Raw genomic sequence first — 15,407 nt, forward strand, 5'->3', positions numbered from 1 at the left:
GAACAAATACATCTGTTCCAGCCAAACCCAGAGTTAGACCACTAGGTTCTTGTTGAAAGCTGACTTCCACTTCCATGGACAAGTAGAATATCGGAAGTAAGATGAGAGAAAAGCCGCCAAACCCCAACACCCCACAGCAGGAATTCCTAGTGAGTTTCCTTAGACCAGGGTGTTGTTGCCTCTGTGGGCCCTCCAGAAAACAGCCTCCACAATGTAGAGGTATTGGAATGAGGCTGCCAGGCCACCGCCCACATTACCAGGTGTCCTGGGGAGACGAGGAAGCCCAGAAATAAGGAACAAATAGGACTGGAACAAAAACCCCCACCTCATGCGGGTTCCACGGGCCACCTCCCGCCATTAAACAGCAAGGCGGTTTGTATCCCTTTCAGACCTGCTCTCCGGGGAGTGCATAAAGAGGATATAGGGTCAGGGGTGGCAAGAGAGAGGAAATCTCTGTTTATGAAAGGACATTTAACCCCTTGAAGCACACGCACGCTCGCGCGTACACACACATAAACATACAACATTAACTAAAAGACATTTCACTAAAAACTGGGCATATGGACTTGGAATCAGAATTGAATTTTTTAAAAAATTTAATTTATTTACTGGCCCACTTTCTAGGCTGTGAAAGACCCTGAAGCATTCTAAAATAAATTCAAGGGAACTTCCTTCGCCCTTAAAAAAAAAAAAAAAATAATATATATATATATATATATATATATTTTTTTTTTTAATATATATATATTCTACGCGAAGAAACGACTTCATTCAAGGACCCGTAATGGACAGTTAAAGACATTGCGAGAAACTCAGTTTGCCCCAGACAGATGGGGACGTGGCGTGCAGCGGATATTGGGCTTTGCTGCAACAAAACTTCCAAAGGTTCGGGAGACAGGAGAAAGATCAAGGCGATGGGAAGGGGTGAGGAGTGGACCGATATGGAGGCAGAGGCAGGAGGGAGGCAAAACGCTTAGAATCTGGAGGGGATCAAGGCTGCGAAGTGCTGAGTTGAGTTGGAAAGGTTTGGCAACCCCTAAAGAGCGAGTGGCCCCCGGATCCCTAGCTGTCAGACAATCCCGGGACTCCTGCAGCCCCCAGCTACTCTGGATAGAGGCAAGACGACCGCGAGTGTGCCGGTTCAGTGAAGAAGGGGCGTCTCCCCTACCGCCCCCGCCCTCTCCAGTGCCATTGGGCCGCCGCTGAGAGCCCGCGCCACCTTTTCTCCATCTCACCCCGCCCGCCAGCCGGGCTGGCCCAGCCCCTACGCCGCTGGTCCCAGGGCTGGTCCGGCCCGGGCCGTTGACGTCACCGCCAAGTTTGCTGCCCTCCGCGCCCCACGTGTGGCGGCAGCGGCCTGGGAGGAGGCGGGGGAGAGCCTGCGAGAACAGGGCAGCCGCTGACAGGTCCCGCGCAGCCCCGCTGCGCCACGCGGCTCACAGGTGGGGCCCAAGAACAGTTTGCAGCCTCCCGGAGCGCACTAAGCGGGCGGACCGCTCGGGGTGTAGGCCTTCTGGGTCACACTCGGAAAGAGGGACTAGGGGCACCTCGCACCAGAGCCGAAAGGATCCGAGCCCAGAGCCAGAGGGCGCGTCCAGTCGGGCCAGGAGATCAGAGGAAGCAGGGTCTGGGGCACTGTCGCTCGCCGCTGTCTGGAGCGCACGCAGCTCGGCGGCCCCGGAGCCGCGCGTACCCTCTACTAGGACCCAAACCCAGAATGCACGACCGCTGAGGGACATCCACGCGGAGAGGACGCTTGGTATCGGGGCTGAGTCGCTCTTCTTCGCCACCGTTGCCTAGAACCCCATCCCAGCGACTCTTAGAGAACTGGGGCGCGAGCGCTGCCGCTAGCCTCAGGACTTGGGCAAGTCTAAGACCTAAGACGATGGTTTCTTAAGCACAGCATCGCGTCCCCTTCTTACCCCCTCGACTGGAGGCAGGGATCCCGCGCAGGGCTCCCGGGGCTCGGTTCCCTGGAGGAGCCCCTGCAGCCGCCTCTCAGGGCAGCTCGCACCGCCGCAGGGGCTCACAGGCTATGTGGCCTCAGTCCAGAGCGCAGGCCCACCTGGGGGATGTCATGGCACCTGGTGGAGTACCGGCCTAGCATGGCCCGCGCGCTGCCCCACGTCGCCTCCGGCTAGGATGGCCCCTCCGGGCCCAGCCGGCGCCCACCCGACCTCGGCGGAGCCGTTGTCCCGCAGCATCTTCCGGAAGTTCTTACTGATGCTCTGCTCCCTGCTCACGTCCCTTTACGTCCACTTGTCGTCTACTGCCTGGCCGAGCGCTGCCAGACCCTGTCCGGCCCCGTCGTGGGGCTGTCGGACGGCGGCGAGGAGGCGGGGGCCCCGGGTCGCGGCGTCCTGGCCGGAGGCCCGAGGGAGCTAGCGGTGTGGCCCGCGGTGGCTCACAGAAAGCGTCTCCTGCAACTGCAGCAGTGGCGGAGACGCCGGCCTCCTGTGCCGCGCGACGACGGCGACGAGGCAGCCTGGGTAGAGGAGCCCCCTGGCCTGGCCGCCAGTCCCGGAGGTTCCGGGGCGGGAAGCAGCGTGGCCGAGGCTCCGCCGGGGACCTTGGCTCTGCTTTTGGACGAAGGTAGCAAGCAGCTGCCTCAGGCCATCATCATCGGCGTGAAGAAGGGCGGCACACGGGCTCTGCTAGAGTTCCTGCGCATACACCCCGACGTGCGCGCTGTGGGCGCGGAGCCCCACTTTTTCGACCGCAGCTACCACAAGGGACTCGCCTGGTATCGGTGAGCGGGCAGGCCCAGGCGGGGAGAATCACAGGCAGGGGTGCGGGACTGGTGGAGACTCGGGAGAGCCTTTGGTCAACCCAGTACATTTCCCTCCCCACTCCTTGCAGAAGGCAAAGGGGTCTTCTCTAGCTGTCTCTAAGTTGAGGAAATGAAACCCATTCCTCAAGGTGCCTTCTCTTTTCCGGGGAGCGGGGAGGTAGATAATGAAGGAGGGAGGGAGTGGGAGGGAAACTTTTGTCTTAATAATTTTAGAACTTGGGATTCCCTTTCCCCAAAGCCAGTCTAGTCTAGTCTCATCCTTTTCTCCTGCCCTGTGAAAGTATTCATGTATTTAGCTAAAGTGGGGCGTGGGGGAAGAAGGGCCACCCCACCCCACCGTCCCGTGATTTAGAAACCTGTTCATCATTACTAGGTTACCTCTCCCAAGGAAGTCTGCTTTTATTTCTTCTCTTCTTGGGTACTTCCCTGCAGCTAACAGTCTTTGCCATCAGGTATTTATTTACCTTGACGCTTTGCCAGATTGTTGTCCTAGGTGGTAAGTAATATAGAGACTTAGTAAAAGTGTCAAGTGCCAGAGAGGCGAGGTAGTTTGGATAATCTAAGTCTCAGCAAGTGCCAGCAACCAGTCACCATGTTTTAAAGAAGCTTCCTTGGTAATAACTTTTGTTTGGGGACAAGGAGTGAGTTTGGTAAAGTGCTTTTGATATTTATAGGTAAAAGTAACTTGTCTCTGGACTGGCAAACACTTTTCTAAGGATCTTTGAGCAATCCTCTTTACAAATAAGGTAGCTAATTTTAAAAGGTGGGAAGGGTAAGAAAAGTAAAAATAGTACATTGTGGAAAACTTTGAGAATACAGTTTAGGAAATACGTTCCATTTAGATATTAATGTTAAATTTGTCGATCTCCTCAAATTTAGGCCACCTTTATTAATGGAATTGGTCAAACTCATAAATTCTAGAGTCACCTGGGTTTTGTTTGTCATAAAATATTGACTTTTTTTCTTTCCTCCAAGTACAAGGAGAAATTATGTGACTGCAACTTTTACTTTATAAAGTTTATCGTGTTCATAAAATATTCATTCTCATTATTTTAAATTAAACAATATTATCAAACCTACAACACAATTTACATATATTCCAAAGCCTGCTCAATTAACCATTCATCCACCAAGCAGAAATGGACATAATTTGACAAGTTTATTTATTTGAGGGGTCAAGCACACCCTGGGATTGATTTCAGAAGCCAAATTTATAGTAATTCAGCTCATGAGGAAAGGTTTGGTCCTAAAAATCATATAAAAACATTGAATGCTTTTAAAAGAGTAACTTTCCATTTGTTGGAAAAAAAAAAAAAAAACAAACAACCTTCCCTTAATATAGACTATATCATTTAAAATCATTGGTCCTTAAACTATCCCCTTGTGTTTCTGTCATTTATGTTATATCCTCTGGGAAGTTCTTATAAAAATGACCTGTTGAATCTGGAAACAACAGGTCCTTCTTTTTAGCACAAGGCAGCTCTATGAGAATGAAATGAGACAATATTTGCAAGAGTCTTAACACAGTGACTCACACAGTAATAGCTAAAAATACTAGTTACTATTACTAAACTAATTGCATTGATATATGTGTATTATGAATAAAATTATGTTCTGAAAAGATTTGTTCAAGCACTAACCCTTTGTATCCATGAGTGCAACCTTATTTGGAAATGGTGATTTTGCAAATTAAAATGAAATTAAAGTCAGGTGATACTAGATTCAAGTGGACTCTAAGTTCACTCTCTGGTGTCCTTATATGAAGAGATTCACAGAGGGAAAATGGACATATGACATGGAGGCTGGGATTGGAGTGAGGATCTGCAACCCAAGGAATGTAGGGGTGTCAGCAGCCACTGTAAACTTGGAAGAGGCAAAAAACAATTCTTCCCTTGGGACTTTTGGGGAATGTGGTTCTGTCACATCCTTGATTTTGGACTTGAACCACCAGAATTATTTTAAAACATATTTTTGTTGTTTTAAGTCACCCAGCCTGTGGTAATTTGTTAGAGCAGTCCGTGAATACAATGTGTAGTGTTTAATTTTGCACTTTAATTGCTTCATAATATGCCTGAAAAACTATATCGTTGTGTATAAAGTAAAAATTATAATTGTAGAGGTGTATTTATTATACTGTTGTACTATGTGTTTTTGTTTTTTAAAAATAAATAAACAAATCAATGTAATCATTTGGTCCCAGACAGTCCAGTATGACTAACTGGTAAAGAACTAATAGATGGGCCTTTCCAGGCTAGCTTCTCGGAACAGACAACCCAGTGAGGGCCTTTCCCCACAGAGCCAGCCACAAGTTCCCAAGCCAGCGGTGACCTCCAGCCCGCAAGCAGCCTCTGGGACCAGGGCAAGGCAGCCAGAGACCTCTCCAGACAGATCTGTCCCGCTGGCCGCAGGCTTTTTCAACAGGGTGATCCAAGATGGCGGACTAGAGGGTGACTGCATCTCCAGTCGCTCCAGAACCCATGATTCAAGAAGGGGAGGCATTGAGAGACTCGGACTAAAATAGAGCCTTGGGGTGAGTCTCCCCCACCTGGTGAAGTGCTGCCGGGGCAGCAGACCCGGATTCGGGTGGCTTATTACAGTAGGGCAGAGCAGCGAGAGACCTCCCCAGGCAGCCCTGCGCACTCCGGTGGTGGGCTCCTCCCACAGGGCCAGATTCTCCAGCAATCTTGGAGCAGGCCCCCCAGTGAGAGCCTTTCTGCACAGAATCAAGCTTCAAGTCTCTGAACCAGGGCGGCGAGTTCCTGCCCACAGGTTGCTTCAAGGACCAGGACAGGGCAGCCAGGTACTTCCCCAAGCAGCCTGCAGCCTGGTCCCCTCCAGCAAGAAGCACCTTTCCAGGCTATCTTCTCGGAGCAGGCCCCCCAGTGAGAGCCTTTCCACACAGAACCAGCTCCAAGTCCGGGAACCAGTAGAGGACTAGGGGCAGCTTTCCTTGGAAACACTGCATTATCAAGTTACTCCAAGACTTCAGGCTACTGAAGGCAGGAAGGTGATACACTGGAAATCTACAGGGACAATATAAGCCAATAGAAGAATTCTGCAATATCATAAAGTCCCACTGACATCTGATCAATATGAGAAAACAAGGGAAGAAAATGTCCCAAACAAACCTAGATACTATATCAATAAAACCCAATGACAGCACAGTAGAAGAAATGTCAGAAAGGGAGTTCAGAATGTACATAATTAAAACAATCAGGGAAGCAAATAAGGAGATGAAAGAGCAACTGCAGGCATTAAATGATCGCACCAATCAACAGTTAAAGGAGCAAATACGGGAAGCAAGAGATCATTTCAATAAAGAGAGATATTGAAAAAAAACCAAACAGAAATCCTTGAAATGAAGGAAACAAAAAACCAAGTTAAAAACTCCATAGAAAGCATAACCAATAGGATAGAACACCTGGAAGACAGAACCTCAGATATTGAAGACAAAATATTTAATCTTGAAACCAAAGTTGACCAAACAGAAAAGATGGTAAGAAATCATGAACAGAATCTACAAGAATTATGGGATATCATGAAAAGGTCAAATTTAAGAATTATTGGGATTGAGGAAGGCTTAGAGAAACAAACCAAAGGAATGAACAGTCTATTCAATGAAATAATATCAGAAAATTTCCCAAATCTGAAGAATGAAATAGAAAATCAAGCTCAAGAGGCTTATAGGACTCCAAATATACAAAATTACAACAGACCCACACCAAGGCATATTATTATGAAAATACCTAACATACAAAATAAAGACAGAATTTTAAAGGCCGTGAGAGAAAAGAATCAAATTACGTTCAGGGGGAAACCAATAAGAATATCGGCAGATTTTTCAATCCAGACCCTAAAAGATAGAAGGGCCTGGAACAACATTTACCAAACCCTGAAAGAAAATGGATGCCAACCAAGGAATCTTATACACAGCAAAACTTACATTCAGATTTGACGATGAAATAAGATCCTTCCATGATAAACAAAAGCTAAAGGAATTTACAAAAAGAAAGCCGGCATTACAGAACATTCTCAGCAAAATATTCCATGACGAAGAGATGAAAAACAATGATGCAAATCAGCAACGGGAGGAACTAGCCTAAAGGAATAGCCAAATAAAGGGGAAACCAAATCATGTCAAAAAACAAAAATGAGTCAAACGACTGGGAATACAAATCATATCACAGTAATAACCCTGAATGTTAATGGCCAGAACTCATCAATCAAAAGACATAGACTGGCATAATGGATTAAAAAGAAACATCCAACAATTTGCTGCCTGCAAGAGACTCATCTCATAGAAAGAGATACCCATAGAATAAAGGTGAAAGGATGGGAAAAAACATACCATTCACATGGACACAGCAAAAAAGCTGGAATATTCATCCTCATTTCAGATAATGTGGACTTCAAGCAAAAACTAGTCAGAAGGGATAAAGAAGGACATTACATACTGCTTAAGGGAAGCATAAATCAGCAAATCATAACAATCATAAACATCTATGCCCCGAACATTGGCTCATCCATGTACGTCAAACAAATCCTTCTCAATTCCAGAAATCAAATAGACCACAACACAATAATACTAGGGTGATTTTAACACACCTCTCTCACCGCTGGATAGATCGTCCAAACAAAAATTGAATAAAGAAAACCATAGATCTCAATAACACAATCAACAATTTAGACTTAACCGACGTACATAGAATACACCATCCAACAAAGAACAAATACACTTTCTTCTCAGCAGCACATGGATCCTTCTCTAAAATAGACCATATTTTATGCCGCAAAGCTACTGTTAGCAAATACAAGAAGATAGAGATACTACCTTGTACTCTATCAGATCATAATGGACTGAAATTAGAAATAAATGACAGAATAAAAAACAGAAACTTCTACAATACCTGGAGATTAAATTATACACTATTATATGATGAATGGATAACAGAAGACATCAGGAGGGAAATAAAAAAATTCTTAGAAGTAAACGAGAACAAAGACACATCATATCAAAATCTCTGGGACACTATGAAAGCAGTACTTAGAGGAAGATTATTTCATGGGGTGCATTCAACAAAAGAAGTAGAAATCAACAAATGACTTAACACTACAGCTCAAAGCCCTAGAAAAAAGAAGAGCAGACCAACACCAAAAGTAGTAGAAGACAGGAAATAGTTAAAATCAGAGCTGAAATCAACGAAATTGAAACAAAAGAAACAATCGGAAAAATTAAAAATAAATAGTTGGTTCTTTGAAAAAATAAACAAAATTGATAAACCCTTAGCCACACTAACAAAGAGAAAGAGGGAAAAAACTCAAATTACTAAAATTTGGAATGAACAAGGAAATATCACAACAGACACGAGTGAAATACAAAACATGATTAGAAGCTATTTTGAAAATCTATACTCCAACAAAAAGAAAACCTCAAAGACATCAACAAGTTTCTAGAGACATATGAATTGCCTAAATTGAACGAGGAGGACATACACAACTTAAATAAATCAATTTCAAGCAATGTAATAGAAGAAGTAATCAAAAGCCTACCAACAAAGAAAAGTCCAAGACCAGATGGTTTCTCAGCCGACTTCTACAAAACCTTTAAAGAAGAGCTCATTCCAATACTTCTCAAAGTAGTCCATAAAATAGAAGAGGAGGGAACCCTCCCAAACTCATTCTATGAAGCCAATATCACCCTGATACCTAAACCAGACAGAGACACATCAAGGAAAGAAAATTTCAGACCAATATCCTTAATGAACATCGATGCAAAAATTCTCAACAAAATTTTAGCAAATCGCATATAGAAATATATTAAAAAGATAGTGCACCACGATCAAGTGGGATTTATCCCAGGGATGCAAGGTTGGTTCAACATCCGGAAATCAATAAATGTCATTCACCATATCAACAGACTAAAAGTTAAGAATCACATGATTATTTCAATAGATGCAGAAAAAGCATTTGATAAAATACAGCATCCCTTCATGCTCAAAACACTAGAGAAAATTGGGGTAGTGGGAACATTCCTTAACATCGTAAACGCCATCTACGCTAAGACCATGGCCAATATCATTCTAAATGGTGAAAAACTGAAAGCATTCCCCCTAAAAACTGGAACAAGACAGGGATGCCCTCTTTCTCCACTTCTATTCAATATCGTTCTTGAGACTCTAGCCAGAGCAATCAGACAAACCAAAGAAATTAAAGGGATACAAATTGGAAAAGAGGAACTCAAACTATCCCTGTTCACTTATGACATGATTATATACTTAGAGGAACCTGGAAATTCCACCAGAAAACTCTTAGAACTCATAAGTGAATTCAGTAAAGTAGCAGGTTACAAGATCAATGCTCATAAATCCAATGCATTTTTATAAATAAGTGATGAATCTTCAGAAAGAGAAATTAGAAAAACTACCCCATTCACAATAGCATCGAAAAAAAATAAAATACTTGGGAATCAATCTCACAAAGAGGTGAAAGACCTCTACAATGAGAACTACAGAACACTAAAGAAAGAAATTAAAGAAAACCTTAGAAGATGGAAAGATCTCCCATGTTCTTGGATAGGCAGAATTAATATTGTCAAAATGGCCATACTACCAAAAGTGCTATACAGATTCAATGCAATTCCAATTAAAATCCCAATGGTGTACGTTACACAATAGAGGCAAGCAATTATGAAATTCATCTGGAAGAATAAGAAACCCAGAATAGCTAAAGCAATCCTCAGTAGAAAGAGCAAAGCAGGGGGTATCGCAATACTAGATCTTCAAGTCTATTACAAAGCAATAGTAACAAAAACGGCATAGTATTGGTACCAAAATAGACAGGTAGATCAATGGTACAGAATAGAGGACATGGACACAAACCCAAATAAATACAATTTTCTCATACTAGACAAAGGGGCCAAAAATATGCAATGGAGAAAAGATAGCCTCTTCAACAAATGGTGCTGGGAATACTGGAAATCCATATGCAACAGAATGAAACTAAATCCCTATCTCTCACCCTGCACAAAACTCAACTCAAAATGGATCAAGGACCTCGGAATCAGACCAGAGACCCTGCATCTTATAGAAGAAAATGTAGGTCCAAACCTTCAACTTGTTGGCTTAGGAGCAGACTTCCTTAACAGGACTCCCATAGCATAAGAAATAAAAGCAAGAATGAACCACTGGGATAGATTCAAACTAAAAAGCTTTCTCTCACCAAAGGAAACTATCAGTAATGTGAAGAGGGAGCCTACAGAGTGGGAGAATATCTTTGCCACTCATACTTCAGATAGAGTGCTAATTTCCAGAATCTATAAAGAACTCAAAAAACTCTACACCAAGAATACAAATAATCCAATCAACAAATAGGCTAAGGAAATGAACAGACACTTCACAGAAGAAGATATACAAGCAATCAACAGATATATGAAAAAATGTTCAACATCTCTAGTAATAAGAGAAATGCAAATCAAAACTATCCTAAGATTTCATCTCACCCCAATTAGAATGGCGATTATCAAGAACACAAGCAACAATAGGTGTTGGTGAGGATGTGGGGAAATAGGTACACTCATACATTGCTGGTGGGGTTGCAAATTAGTGCAGCCACTCTGGAAAGCAGTATGGAGATTCCTCAGAAAGCTTGGAATGGAACCACCATTTGACCCAGCTTTGCCTATACCCAAAGGACTTAAAATCAGCATACTACAGAGATGCAGCCACATCAATGTTCATAGCTGCTCAATTCACAATATCCAGATTGTGGAACCAACCTAGATGCCCTTCAGTTGATGAATGGATAAAGAAACTGTGGCATATATGCGCAATGGAATATTACTCTGCCATGAAGAATGATAAAATTATGGCATTTGCAGGCAAATGGATGAAATTGGAGGATATCATGCTAAGTGAGATAAGCCAATCTCAAAAAACTAAAGGACGAATGATGTCGCTGATAAGTGGATGAGGATATATAAGGGGGGGTAGAAGGGTTTCGCGTTAGTGTTAGGGTTAGGTTTAGGGTTAGGTATAAGGAGGGTGGTAAGAATGGAGGAAGGAAGGACTGTACAGAGGGAAAAGAGGGGTGGGAGGGGTGGGGGGAAGGGAACAAAATAACAGAATGAATCAAACAACATTGCCCTATGTAAATTTATGATTTTTAATTAAAATAAATAAATTTAAAAAAAAAGAACTAATAGATGTGGAAAGAGGAGATGAACATTCATTCTTTGAGGCTGACATCATTTGGATCTTCATCTCTGGAGGCAAAAGTCGAATGGAGGAGGAAGGAGGGAAGGAGGGTATGTGTGGCAAATACCACTGAGAGAACCTGATCATCCAAGGAGAAGAGAAAGCCTCCTCATGAGTGCCACTGCCTACTGTCTTTTCAGTAACCCAACTGTGCACCAAGCTTTTTTCTGTGCATGTGATTTTGCATTTAAAGCGGTATTTTCCATCATCTCCATGCATTTTATGTGCTTTCTCAACTAATTTGCTGAAGTTGTGCTACAGTTTGGATTTATGAAGTCCTGCAAAGGCCTGTGTGTTGAAGGCTTGGTCCCAGCCTGAGATGCTGTTGGGAGATGGGGAAACCTTTAAGAGGGGGGCCTAGGGGGAGGAAGAATGAGAGACTGGAAGCCCAGCCTCTGCCTCTCTCTTTCACTTTGATTTCTTGCTGCCACAAGGTGAACAGACCACCTCGACCCACACTTTTGCTGTGATGTACTTTTCCACCATAGGCCTGAAGTGACATGGACCAAGAAACCACGGACTGAAACATCTGAAAGTAAACTAAAATAAATCTTTCCTCTTCTTAAGTGGAATATCTCGGGTCGTCTGTCACAGTGACAGAAAGTTCACTAACACAAGGTAGAATTTGCTTAAGTGGAAGACTCAATAACCCAAAGAGCACCTGCAATGGTTATTCTAATTTCAGATAATATTCATGGTCAGTCACCTTCATCATTTTTTTTTCTATTAAAAATTCAATCTCCAAAGGGAAATGAGATGAGTCCTAAGAGGACAATCAATTCAAATCTCTTACGATAAATATGAAGCCGTTTGTGTTTGTGTGTGTTTGTAGACTGATGTGTGATGTGTTTCTACCTTCACTATTTCAGAGAATGAGGAAGAGAACATTATGTCTCAATTTTTACAAGCCTTATCAACATTTAATAACTTGACCAAATAAGACTTGTTTAGACCATTGGAGATCAAACCATCCAAATTTTCAAAATTGTATTTAATTTGGACCAAGTTGATGTGCATAAAAATTGGCAGTAATTAATTGCTCACTCTTAGAGCTTAATATGACTGAAACATCTATATTGTTGTGCAAGAAATAAGAAGCAGAACTAAAGAAAATAAAAACTGTTGAAAAAGGTGTTATAGACAGGTGTTTTAAGGCATGGTTTATGTGTTCTCATTAGTAAACTCATTTAGTACCCATATCAGTGAAAGTTGTAGACACAGAATCTCAGGCTGGGTAATTTGTGTACAAAAGACAATGTCCATGTGCTTTTTTGAAAACTGAACTGGATTTCCATTTTGAAGGCTGCCAGTCCATATTCTATTGCTAATGATGCTATACTTCAGACTACGTAAATAAAGAAAAGAGGTTTATTTTGTCTCAAAATTCTAGAGGCTGCATCTGTCAATGACCTTCTTCCTGTGAGAATCCATTTAGAACATCACACGGTGAGAAATGTGTGTATGTGTGTACACAAGAAAAGGGAAGAGAGAGAGGGAGAGAGAGAGGCATCACATGGGGAAAAAAGGAAACAAGAGAGAAAACCAGGCTGGATTTACTTTAGAACAGAATGTGTTCTCACAGTAAAGTAATCTAGTCTCACTTCCATAGAAAAACATGAATCCCTCTTAAAGATCCTGCTACTTCCATATGGTTACTCAGAGGAATTAAGCTTCCATGTGAGTTTTGGTGGGTCACACCATATTCAAACCACAGCTAAGCTTTCCTCAGTTCATTCTGGGTTGTGTCAGGATCCACGCCCCACTCACTTTTCCTACCATGTCCTTTGTCTCTTTCTCCGTTTCTGTCTCCAAATCCTCTGGGTGCTCTTAGAAAGCACCAAGACATCCTAAGGAATTGGGGCTTTGACCTAGTCATCCATCCCAGGGGTCATGAAGAGCTGTCCTCTGTCCTGTCTGGTACTTAGTTGGCGGTCCATCTCTCTCCCAGTCATGTCTGCTGCAGACCCTTGGCTTCTCCAGACTTTGACCCTTGTCAGTTATTCCAGGGAGCTTTCTTCATGCCTCTGACACTTCAAGGGTGTGGCAGGCGAGGCCCAGGGTTAGGACACATGCATCCAAAGATGGCAACTGCAGAGAGACAAAGGGCGTGCTGAATGCGCCTTGAGAAAAACAGGAAGCGTTTACCATTGGCTGTATGATAATTAGTTCAGCCGCCTAGCGCGTGGACAGATATATCTTACATGTATGCTTGAGCTCATGATCACTTGACCTTTAATGGGATTGGATGGACATATTTGGTTACAATTGCTTATGCATGAGACTGCTTATTTATTGAGGGTGTTATCTGAATAAAGTGGAAGCTGCTTCGTGAACCTCTGAAGTATACATGTTGTTTGTCCCGCTAGTCAGTGGCAAGCGGCAAAGGGGACCCTGGAGAGTTGCCTCAGGCACTTTCTGTTGAGGACCACCTGTGATCTTCTCTGTTTCTGCTTCCACACTGCCCTGGGATGGGGGGTCCTCTTTGAGGCTTGCCCCTCGCTGGAGTCTCTCTGAGCGTCAAAGAATAGGTAAAGGTCTCTTTGCAGTCAGATTTCCTAGGGCCTATCTAGGGATCCACCTGTTTTCTGCAGCTCTTGCTAGACTGTGGTTTAGGAGAGATTCCTGGTCAGGAACTGCTCAGTGCATTCTGGAACTTTCCCTTTCTCTTGTTTTCTTGTCTTGAAACAGAATTTCTTTTAAGTCTCCTGTAGAGGTGAGAAATCCATAAAATTCAGACTCCACATACATTTCAGGTCTATTATTTGTGCTTCCACAGTCTAAAATTAACCTAAAAGATCATTTTTTTTAAATTTACTATGAAAAGTACATGATATCTTTAAAATAAAAGAAAATAACACTATTGGAGTAAAACAAATACAATTATGAACTCAGTGTCCTGTACTTTTGGAAAACAAACTGAGACAATAGAACAAATAAAATGACCACAGCCTCATTGCATCATCTTTTATCACCAGGATGTATTTAGCTATGTCTCATTTTTCCAACCAAGAGTTCTTATTTCTTCTTTTTATTTTAGCCAATTTTGAAAACTTGGATGATTTATTTGATAGTATCTCTTCATCCTATTGCATATATATATACATTTGGAAAGATGGGGTATCTTTCCAAAACCCATACCCATTGCTTTCATGTGTCTCAGAATATGAAAGAAGTGGATTAAAATAGAAGCAATAAGCGAAGGTTGATGTAATTATCAACCTTTCCAATTATTTTTGGTCAAATCAGTATTTCATGAAAATTACCATTTGTCTATACCTTAGTTAAAGCTCCATCCCTGGAGGGGAGTGGAACCCCAGAGAAATAATGGAACAATGCAAACCTCAGATACTTGGTGAAATATACCTCACCTGGTCTCAGACTAAACCAATCCCTTACTATATGCAGCCGAGGCTCCAATATGTTCAGAAAACACACATCCTGAGTTCCAGACAACAGTAGACATATACTGTTGAGGGTTGTGTTTCTTAATTTTTTTGTTCTTTTTAGTTATACATGACAGTAGAATGTATTTTGACATATTATGCATACATGGACTATAACATCCCATTCTTGTGGTTGTACATGATGTGGAGTTACACTGATCATGTATTCACATATGAACATAGGAAAGATATGTCCAATTCATTCTACTGTCTTTCCTATTCTCATTCCCCCACCCTTGCCTTCATTCCCCGTCTAATTCAAAGTACTTCTATTCTCTGCACCACACCCCTGACCTTTGCTTAATATATGTTAACATCCACACATCAGAGAGAACACTTGGACTTTGTTTTTTGGGGATTGGTTTATTTTACTTAGTATGATAATCTCCACTTCCATTCATTTACCAGCAAATATTATATTTATTTAGACATTCCTAGGTAAGGTATGAGTACAGGGAGTCTGTGGCCTAACAGACCTAGAAAACATTAGTATTAGGCAAAATTTTAGCTAGCTTTTTTTCTGCAAAGTCATCTCAGAGATTATAATATGCTAATGTTTATCAGGAATTGCTTTAGTCAGCTTTTCACCACTTTGACCAAAAGAACTGACAAGAACAACATAGAGGAAGAAAATTTATTTGATGTTAACAGTTTCAGAGGTCTCAGTCCATAGATGGCCAACTCTATTGCTTTGGGTCCAGGATAAGACAGTATATCATGGCAGAAGAGGAAAGCGGTTCAGGACATGGCCACCAGAAGCAGAGAGAGAGAGAGTTCCACTCACCAGGAACAAAATATGAACCTCAAAGGCACATCCCCAGTGACCCACCTCCTCTAGCCATACCCTACCTGCCTACAGTTAACACCCTGTGAATCTCTATCAATGGATTAATTCACTGACTAGTTTACAAGTCTCATAGT

The 15,407-nt window shown here is 42.6% G+C and overlaps 1 pseudogene across 1 annotated transcript; it reads left to right on the forward strand.

Annotated features, from left to right (window-relative positions):
• Positions 1 to 1,316: 1,316 nt before the first annotated feature.
• On the forward strand, positions 1,317 to 4,260 carry LOC306657253 (heparan sulfate glucosamine 3-O-sulfotransferase 3A1-like; annotated as a pseudogene). The gene has a single exon. The product of its transcript is annotated as a heparan sulfate glucosamine 3-O-sulfotransferase 3A1-like (transcript).
• Positions 4,261 to 15,407: the final 11,147 nt, after the last annotated feature.

The sequence above is a fragment of the Sciurus vulgaris genome, assembly GCF_902686455.1.
Source record: "Sciurus vulgaris genome assembly, chromosome: 3".
Lineage (NCBI taxonomy): Eukaryota > Metazoa > Chordata > Mammalia > Rodentia > Sciuridae > Sciurus > Sciurus vulgaris.